Below are 10990 nucleotides of genomic sequence, written 5' to 3' on the forward strand. Positions count from 1 at the left end.
TTTAGCATTGGACCCTCTATAGCAGTCATATCAGTTTTATTAAGTTTTTTAGTTATCCCTTTGGGATATCATTTTGTTTTAGCCGATCTTAGTATTGGTGTTTTTTTATGGATTGCCATTTCAAGTATAGCTCCTATTGGTCTTCTTATGGCAGGATATAGCTCAAATAATAAATATTCTTTTTCAGGCGGTCTACGAGCTGCTGCTCAATCCATTAGTTATGAAATACCATTAACTTTTTGTGTGCTAGCAATATCTCTACGTGTGATTCGTTAAAATAGATCTTTTTCCTATAAAATCCATTAACTATTTATATTCCTTTTCTTATTTAGTATTTGGGTTGGTAAGTTAAACTAGATAGCTATATGAGTGAAACAAAACAGCTTATAAATTTGTAGTAAAAAGAAAAAATCTCATTTCCTACGTACAAGAAAAAAGTGGAAGTAAACATAAGCAGTGTAAACTCTTTATCCCAAGGTTGATATTTTTTAATTAGTCATCATATCTTGAAGCGGCCAAGAATAAAGGATTCACGATATGGAATTCCATTACTAGAATACTCCTAGTTATTACTATAACTTAATAATCCATAAGAAGAATCCACCAAAAGTTAGTGAAGGGTTAGGAACACTAAAGTACATAAAGGATTAGTAATGGAAAATCTAAAACATTAGAGATTTTTGCCCATAAAAGGAATCATAATAAGGACTTGCAATTTGTAGAAATTATCAAGTAGTACTTTCTTCGGATTCCGATCCAGAGTATGTTCCCATTCACTTGTTAAGGAAATGGCTATCAAGAACGAATTAACCCTTTATCCATTTTTTCTTTTTAAATACCCCCTCCCTGGGGAAAGAAGAATAGTAAAAAAGATATGGAGTGCACTAGAAAAAATTTTCATTATTTCCTTCCTCTATCCATATTCATGCAGAATTGCTCATGAACTAATACCCAACTCTTTCCATTTATTAATTGAATTCCTATAACAAGTAACAAGTGTTTTATTCCAAGATTAAGTTATTACTGAACAAAGAAAAATTTTCATTATATTATAAAGGATGAGATCAATTCGGAAGCGCTTTTTCTTATTCTAGCAGACGGAATTCCTTTGGTCTAATTTAGGACTTTCAAATCTATTTTATTTTATCTAATTCTATCTACGCCCCCGGGGCTAGGAACAAAACAGTCCTTTCCTTTTTCTGATCATAGAGAAGCCGTATGAAGCTAAGGTTTCATGTACGGTTTTGAAATAGCGGTGGGAACTGTGATGTTATCACCGACTATGATTATCTAACAGTTCAAGTACAGTTGATATAGTTGAAGCACAGTCAAAATACGGTTTTTTTGGATGGAATATTTGGCGTCAGCCTATAGGTTTTCTGGTTTTTTTAATTTCTTCTTTGGCAGAATGTGAAAGATTACCCTTTGATTTACCAGAAGCGGAGGAAGAATTAGTAGCAGGTTACCAAACTGAATATTCCGGTATCAAATATGGTTTATTTTATCTTGTTTCTTACCTAAATTTATTAGTTTCTTCTTTATTTGTAACAGTTCTCTACTTGGGCGGGTGGAATTTATCTATTCCCTATATATCCTTTTTTGATTTTTTCCAAATGAATAAAGCAGTTGGAATTTTGGAAATGACAATGGGTATATTTATTACATTAACTAAAGCTTATTTATTTCTCTTCATTTCTATCACAATAAGATGGACTTTACCGAGGATGAGAATGGATCAGTTATTAAATCTTGGATGGAAATTTCTTTTACCTATTTCCCTGGGCAATCTCTTATTAACAACCTCTTCTCAACTTGTTTCACTATAAATAAGATAATACAATAATAGTAAGAATATTTTCAACACAAAAGCTCTCTCAAACAAGAGAAAGAAACATATCTTTTTCATAGATATTTAGAATGAATATGTTCCCTATGGTAACTGGGTTCATGAGTTATGGTCAACAAACAATACGTGCTACAAGGTACATAGGTCAAAGTTTCATAACTACCTTATCCCACACAAATCGTTTACCTATAACGATTCACTACCCTTATGAAAAATCAATTACACCAGAGCGTTTCCGAGGGCGAATCCACTTTGAATTTGATAAATGTATTGCTTGTGAAGTATGTGTTCGCGTATGTCCGATAGATTTACCCGTTGTGGATTGGAGATTTGAAAAGGATATTAAAAGAAAACAATTGCTTAATTATAGTATTGATTTCGGAGTTTGTATATTTTGTGGCAATTGTGTTGAGTACTGTCCAACAAGCTGTTTATCAATGACTGAAGAATATGAACTTTCTACCTATGATCGTCATGAATTGAATTACAATCAAATTGCTTTAAGTCGGTTACCAATCTCCATAATGGGAGATTACACAATTCAAACAATTAGGAATTCGTCTGAAAGTAAAATAAACAAAGAAAAATCTTCGAATTCAAGAACGATTACTGATTACTAAACTTTGATTTTGTCTTTCTGTTATAAAAATCTAATAATTCTTTATTAAACTTTAAAATTAAACTATAAAGAAAAACGAAAAACTACTGCTTATTGGAAATTATTTCTTATTTTAAATCAGACTAGATTTTCGTGATATAATATAATTTATAACTATAAGTTTATACACAAAAAAATACCCTAATCCTTTTTTCCTTCCTTGAATCCTTTAGTTTTAGTCAGTTCATGAAAAATTTTATACTATTAATTTCTTTTTATCCATAATGGATTTACCTGGACCAATACATGAGATTCTTATGCTATTTGGGGGATTTGTTCTTCTACTAGGGGGTCTAGGAGTAGTATTACTTACCAACCCCATTTATTCTGCCTTTTCGCTGGGATTAGTTCTTGTTTGTATATCCTTATTCTATTTTTTATTAAATTCCTACTTTGTAGCTGTCGCACAACTTCTTATTTATGTGGGAGCCATAAATGTCTTGATCATATTCGCTGTAATGTTCGTAAATGGCTCAGAATGGTCTAAAGATAAGAATTATTGGACTATTGGAGATGGGTTCACTTCACTCGTTTGTATAACTATTGTTTTTTCACTAATGACTACTATCCCAGATACGTCGTGGTATGGAATTCTTTGGACTACAAGATCAAACCAAATAGTAGAACAGGGTCTCATAAATAATGTTCAACAAATTGGAATTCATTTAGCAACCGATTTTTATCTTCCGTTTGAACTCATTTCCATAATTCTTCTAGTTTCTTTAATAGGTGCAATTACTATGGCTCGGCAATAAGAAAACTTAGAAAAAGTACAAATTATAAGAATTGCAAATCTAAAATAAATAACTAAAGAATCACAATTTTGATTTAGTAAAATCCATCTACTGCCAACAAATACCTCCTTTTTTTTTTTTTTTTTTTTCTTTTGTTGTGTAATTGTTCTATTGTAATTAATTGAATCGGTTCAATTCTTGCCCTCATATTGAAATGAATCGAGATTGATAAGGAGTTAGTTAATGATGTTTGAGCATGTACTTTTTTTGAGTGTCTATTTATTTTCGATTGGTATCTATGGATTGATCACAAGCCGAAACATGGTTAGAGCTCTAATATGTCTTGAACTTATACTGAATTCAATTAATCTAAATCTCGTAACATTTTCTGATCTATTTGATAGTCGCCAATTAAAAGGAGATATTTTCGCAATTTTTGTTATAGCCCTTGCAGCTGCTGAAGCCGCTATTGGACTATCCATTCTTTCTTCCATCCATCGTAATAGGAAATCCACTCGTATCAATCAATCTAATTTATTGAATAATTAGACTTTTGAATAATTAGACATAGAATCCTCTAAACAAAGGCGCACATATTAAAATAAATAGAAATCAATACTATTTTCTTAGTATTATTTGAGAATATCCATTTTTTTTAGTAGATTATTGCATAGTATTCTTTTTCACTTAAATGAATTTTTGTATTTGTAATTCATTGATATTGCAATTTGAATATTGCAATAATTTATATTGAAAAGACGATAGCCAATTTATTGGCTAATTCGAATTCGTCTGTACAATTCGTAAAATTCTTTCTTATTTCTTATTTATTGTTGAAATCCAAAATTAAAGTCTCTTGGCTCTCTTCACGCTTTCTCACAAACAGATTAAAAAATAGATTTTTTTTTTTGAAGTTTGGATAAACCATTGCTTCGTCTGGTGTCTACAATACATATGACTCATTATAGTACTAATTTCATTTTTACCAGATCGAAAAATTTTATGTTGAAAAGAAAAATTTATAGATCCAATGTCACATTCCGTAAAAATTTACGATACATGTATAGGATGCACTCAATGTGTACGAGCTTGTCCAACAGATGTATTAGAAATGATACCCTGGGATGGATGTAAAGCCAAGCAAATTGCTTCCGCGCCGAGAACCGAAGATTGTGTGGGTTGTAAGAGATGTGAATCTGCCTGCCCGACAGATTTTTTAAGTGTCCGCGTTTATTTAGGGCCTGAAACAACACGTAGCATGGCTCTATCTTATTGATACGTTACAAAAAACTTCACTCGAATCGTCTGATTCCTCTTTACCGAAGAAGCCTGTGCTCGAAATAATCGAGCACGGGCTTTTCTGGTCAAAACGTATCTTGTCTTTATCACTTTATCATGAGTTATTTTCCTTGGTTAACAATACTTGTTGTTTTGCCGATATTTGCAGGTTCATTAATTTTCTTTTTACCTCATAAGGGAAACAAAGTCGTTAGGTGGTATACTATATCTATTTGTTTATTAGAATTCCTTCTAATGACTTATGCGTTCTGTTATCATTTCCAACTGGAGGATCCCTTAATCCAATTAAAGGAGGATTATAAATGGATAGATGTCTTCGATTTCCACTGGAGATTGGGAATCGATGGACTTTCATTAGGATCTATTTTATTGACAGGATTTATCACTACTTTAGCTACTTTAGCAGCTTGGCCAATTACACGGAATTCGCGATTATTCTATTTCCTGATGCTCGCAATGTATAGTGGTCAAATAGGATTATTTTCTTCGCGAGACCTTTTACTTTTTTTTATCATGTGGGAGTTAGAATTAATTCCTGTTTACTTACTTTTATCCATGTGGGGGGGGAAGAGGCGTCTATATTCAGCTACAAAGTTTATTTTGTATACTGCAGGCGGTTCCATTTTTTTCTTAATCGGAGTTCTGGGTATGGGCTTATATGGTTCCAACGAACCAGGATTAGATTTGGAAAGATTAATTAATCAATCATACCCTGCAACCTTGGAAATACTTTTATATTTTGGCTTCCTTATTGCTTATGCTGTCAAATTGCCGATTATACCCCTACATACGTGGTTACCAGATACCCATGGGGAAGCACATTATAGTACATGTATGCTTTTAGCGGGAATATTATTAAAGATGGGAGCATATGGATTGATTCGGATCAACATGGAATTGTTACCTCATGCTCATTATCTATTTTCGCCCTGGTTAGTAATAATAGGAGCGATCCAAATAATCTATGCAGCTTCAACTTCTCTTGGTCAACGAAATTTCAAAAAAAGAATAGCATATTCCTCTGTATCTCACATGGGTTTCATAATTATAGGAATTGGTTCCATAACCAACATTGGACTCAATGGAGCTATTTTACAAATATTATCCCATGGATTTATTGGTGCTACACTTTTTTTCTTGGCAGGAACCGCTTCTGATAGAATGCGTCTTGTTTATCTCGAAGAACTGGGGGGAATATCTATCCCAATGCCTAAAATTTTTACCATGTTTAGTAGCTTTTCAATGGCTTCTCTTGCCTTACCAGGAATGAGTGGTTTTGTCGCAGAATTAGTAGTATTTTTTGGACTAATTACTAGTCCAAAATTTCTGTTAATGCCAAAAACACTAATTACTTTTGTAATGGCAATTGGAATGATATTAACTCCTATTTATTTATTATCTATGTTACGCCAGATGTTCTATGGATACAAGCTATTTAATGTTCCAAACGCAAATTTTGTGGATTCTGGACCACGAGAACTCTTTATTTTAATCTGTATCTTTTTACCAGTAATAGGAATTGGTATTTATCCAGATTTTGTTCTCTCCCTATCCGTTGACAGGGTAGAGGCTCTCTTATCCAATTATTATCCTAAATAGGTTTGCTTTTTTTTACTCGTCTGCTCTATTAATGCAGAAATAAGTAAAAAAGTATATAATGCAGAAATAAGTAAAAAAGTATAATTAGATCTATCTCGAATTTTTGAGAACCCTTTGATAAGGCGTTCAAGGGGTTCTCAAATAAAACATAAAAGTAAAAACCTTCATTTCATGAAGGTTTTATTTTATGTAATCATTTAGGTGTTAATGTAAACGAACCATAACTATGTAAGCCTATTCCTAATAGATTTATACCAAAATAACAAATCCAAATTATAAGAAATCCTATCAAAGCTATAAGTGCAGAATTCGTACCCTTCCAATTTGGATTTGTTCTACTATGTAAATAAATTGCGAATATGGTCCAAGTAATAAATGCCCAAGTTTCCTTAGGATCCCAATTCCAATAGGATCCCCAGGCCTCATTAGCCCATACTGCTCCACAAAGAATACCTACGGTTAAAAGGGTAAATCCTAGGCTAATGACACGATAACTCCAAGAATCCAAACGCTCCGTTAATTGATATTTGTAATAATTTGGAAATGAAGGGACAGAGGTTCTTTTTAAAGCACTTCTTTTTGCATAAAAATATTTAATATCACTAAAGAAAAATGTTTTATTTAAAACATTTTTTTTCTTTTTAGAAAAGAAATGGAAATTATTTCGAAATCTAATGATTAGAATAGCGGCAGATAATAAGGATCCGCACAAAAGAGTTGCATAGCTTAATAACATCATACTGACATGCATCATTAACCACTGAGATTGTAGAGCAGGTACTAGTATCGTGGATTGATGCATTTCAGTTAAAAGACCCGATGTGGCAAAGCCTTGCGTTAAAATAGTACTTGGCGTAGTTATTGTGCTTAAATCATTTTTAGAGTTCTGTATTTTAGGAATGGTATGAAGAATATACAGGGCCCATGAAAGGAAGATCAATGACTCATATAAATTACTTAATGGAAAATGTCCCGAGGAAGCCCAACGAGAAACTAAGAATCCTGTTATAGAGAAAAAAGTAACTATCATTCCTTTTTCTGACGAATCGCGTAATCCTCCAAGTTCACGAACTAATAAGGTTATAAAATGAATCGTAATCACAATTGAAATCGTTGAGAAAGAGATATGAGTTAGTATATGTTCTAAAGTTGCAAATAGCATAAGGGGAAGGTCCCATTACAAAATTGTAAATTTCGAATTGATTTCTAATCTATTGTATTCTTTTTCAAGAATGCCGCCACTCGGATTCGAACCGAGATGCTTGAGCACTGCTTCCTAAGAGCAGCGTGTCTACCAATTTCACCATGGCGGCTAACTTCAAATAATAGGTAACTTAAAAGAATAATAGCTATTATCTTGGGAATCGTCGATATTGGGAAAGTCCATAAAATTTAGGAACATTAGAGTTTTCATTAAAATAGACTTCGTTTGGTAGTATCGTTTCCATTTTTTTTTTTTACAATAAACTCTTGCTTTGCCCAATAGAAACACAAACACTGCTTGAAAGAGTTGGAACTTCTTTTTTCTAACTTGCAATTATAGAACTAATTTTTTCTAATTAATTTCCCCTTTACATTTTGAAAATTCTTTCAATACAATGAAAAAAATCCAAAAGGGTTTCTATTTAATGATGAAATTAAAATAAAATGGATAAATAGAAAAGGCTTTTTGGATTTTTTAAAAATTTCTAGAATGAAAGTCTTTATGCTCTTATTAATAAGATTTACTAACCTTATGATTTTGGAGAAGATAGGTGGAAGTTGTAAGTCCTATTGTAAGAATACTCCACTTTTCATAATTTTCCTAATAGAATATGAGGATTCTATTAGGAAAATTATAAAAGTTCATTGATAGGAAAAGAATACTTAGCACACAGTATACCAAACAAAACTTTTTTTTTCTTGTATATATAAGATAAGAGGGGTTTTTTGTTCTAAGAATATTGTACCGAGTAATTCGACACATAAAAGTACATTCAAAGAAGAATCCAAATTATTAAATAATTGGAATTCTTTTTTGATAAGTCAATTCATATTATTCCAAAATCTTATTATTTGTTTGTTGCCCAGAAAAACCCTTTGGTTTTGGATGCTCATTACCGCTCGAAAATGATCTTGATTTTACTAAAGAATAAGATTGTACTATGGAAAAATAAGTCTTTTTCTTCCAAATATTTTTACGAATACGCTTTTTTGACATTGAAGTACGTTTTTTTGGAACTGCCATTCAAAAAGGAAATTACTTTTTTCTAGTTGTATGTGAAAGACATCTATTGCTGCAAATCAATCCTTCTTTCTTCTTTTTATTAGTATTTATACTTAGATACTGAAAGATACTTAAATTTTGAATTATTTTTTACTTCATTTTGTCTAATGCGGATAAGACAACAAGAATTTTTTAACATTTTTTCTTTATATATTTTATACTTTTTTTTTAATAATATAGAATATATAGAAGGGTTTCTCATTTAAATCTATTTATATCTATTTATATATCAAGTATACTCCATATATAGATATATGGTATGGAAGCCTATCCCCCATATAAGATAAGACGGGGGGATAAAAAGAAGGGAAAATGAAAATAGTTAATTAAGTTCAGAATGGTATTCCATAAAGGAAAGGAATTCCAATCAAAACAAAAAATACTGAGTCTCTTAAACAAGACATTCTAAAACTTAGGTAATTTATAGTCATTAGAATTTTAGTTCTATATGAAGTAAGGACTATTCGATAATTTCTTATAAACATAGGTTTTCATTGGAATTCACTCAATCAGTTAATTATGGAACAAGAGAGCTGTTTCATCTTTGTTTTAAAGAAATATAAAAATGAATTATGAATAGAAAGTAAAATGATTCCACTTTTTTTTTTTTATTTTTATAAATATCTTTATTTAGTTAATAAAATAACTTCGTTACCTAGTTATTTTATTAACTTTTTTAATTTAACCAACTAAACCCATTCTTAATTTTTAATTATTTCAATGAGATAAATTTTGGAAAAATTAAGAATTTCAGTATTTTTTCTTATTCTTTTTATTTATTCTTTCAGAAAGAGATAAGAATTGGTTTGGTGAATCGGAAACAATTTTATAGAAAAATTGAAGTAAAAATTGAAGTAAAAATTGCAATTTCTTTTCTTATGGAACATACATATCAATATGCATGGGTAATCCCTCTTCTCCCACTTCCAGTTATTATGTCAATGGGATTTGGCCTTATTCTTATTCCGACAGCAACAAAAAATCTTCGTCGCATATGGGCTTTTCCTAGTGTTTTACTCTTAAGTATAGCTATGGTATTCTCAGTTCAACTGTCTATTCAACAAATAAATGGAAGTTCGATCTATCAATATCTATGGTCTTGGACCGTCAATAATGATTTTTCTTTAGAATTTGGATACTTGATTGACCCACTTACTTCTATTATGTTAATACTAATTACTACTGTAGGAATCCTGGTTCTTATTTATAGTGATGGTTATATGTCTCACGATGAAGGATATTTGAGATTTTTTGTTTATATAAGTTTTTTCAATACTTCCATGTTGGGATTGGTTACTAGCTCCAATTTGATACAAATTTATTTTTTTTGGGAACTCGTGGGAATGTGTTCTTATTTATTGATAGGCTTTTGGTTTACACGACCAATCGCAGCGAGTGCTTGTCAAAAAGCTTTTGTAACTAATCGTGTAGGGGATTTTGGTCTATTATTAGGAATTTTAGGTTTTTTTTGGATAACAGGTAGTTTAGAGTTTAGGGATTTGTTCAAAATAGCTAATAACTGGATTCCTAATAATGGAATTAACTCTTTACTTACTACTTTGTGTGCTTTTTTATTATTCCTTGGTGCAGTTGCGAAATCCGCACAATTCCCTCTTCACGTATGGTTACCCGATGCTATGGAAGGGCCCACTCCTATTTCGGCTCTTATACACGCAGCAACTATGGTTGCTGCGGGAATTTTTCTTCTAGCTCGACTTCTTCCTCTTTTCATATCTTTACCTTTGATAATGAGTTTTATTTCTTTAGTAGGTACAATAACACTATTCTTAGGAGCTACTTTAGCTCTTGCTCAGAGAGATATTAAAAGAAGCTTAGCCTATTCTACAATGTCTCAATTGGGTTATATGATGTTAGCTCTAGGTATAGGTTCTTATCAAGCTGCTTTATTCCATTTGATCACTCATGCTTATTCAAAAGCTTTATTGTTCTTGGGATCCGGATCCGTTATTCATTCAATGGAACCTCTTGTTGGATATTCACCAGATAAAAGTCAAAATATGGTTCTTATGGGCGGTTTAAGAAAATACATTCCAATCACAAGAACTACTTTTTTATGGGGTACACTTTCTCTTTGTGGTATTCCACCTCTTGCTTGCTTCTGGTCCAAAGATGAAATCCTTAGTAATAGTTGGTTGTATTCGCCCTTTTTTGGAATAATAGCCTCCTTTACTGCAGGATTAACTGCCTTTTATATGTTTCGGATATATTTACTTACATTTGATGGGTATTTGCGTGTTCATTTTCAAAATTACAGTAGCACTAAAGAGAGTTCCTTGTATTCAATATCCTTATGGGGAAAAAGGATACCCAAAGGAGTGAATAGGGATTTCGTTTTATCAACAACGAAGAGTGGAGTTTCTTTTTTTTCACAAAATATACCAAAAATTCAAGGTAATACAAGAAATAGGATAGGATCCTTTACTACGTCTTTTGGGGCTAAAAAAACTTTTGCCTATCCGCATGAAACGGGAAATACTATGTTATTTCCTCTTCTTATATTACTACTTTTCACTTTGTTCATTGGATTCATAGGAATCTCTTTTGATAATGGAGGAATTGGTAATGGA

The sequence above is a fragment of the Triticum urartu genome, unplaced genomic scaffold (genome assembly GCF_056163025.1).
Source record: "Triticum urartu cultivar PI428250 unplaced genomic scaffold, HENAU_Tu73 scaffold1, whole genome shotgun sequence".
Taxonomy (NCBI): Eukaryota; Viridiplantae; Streptophyta; class Magnoliopsida; order Poales; family Poaceae; genus Triticum; species Triticum urartu.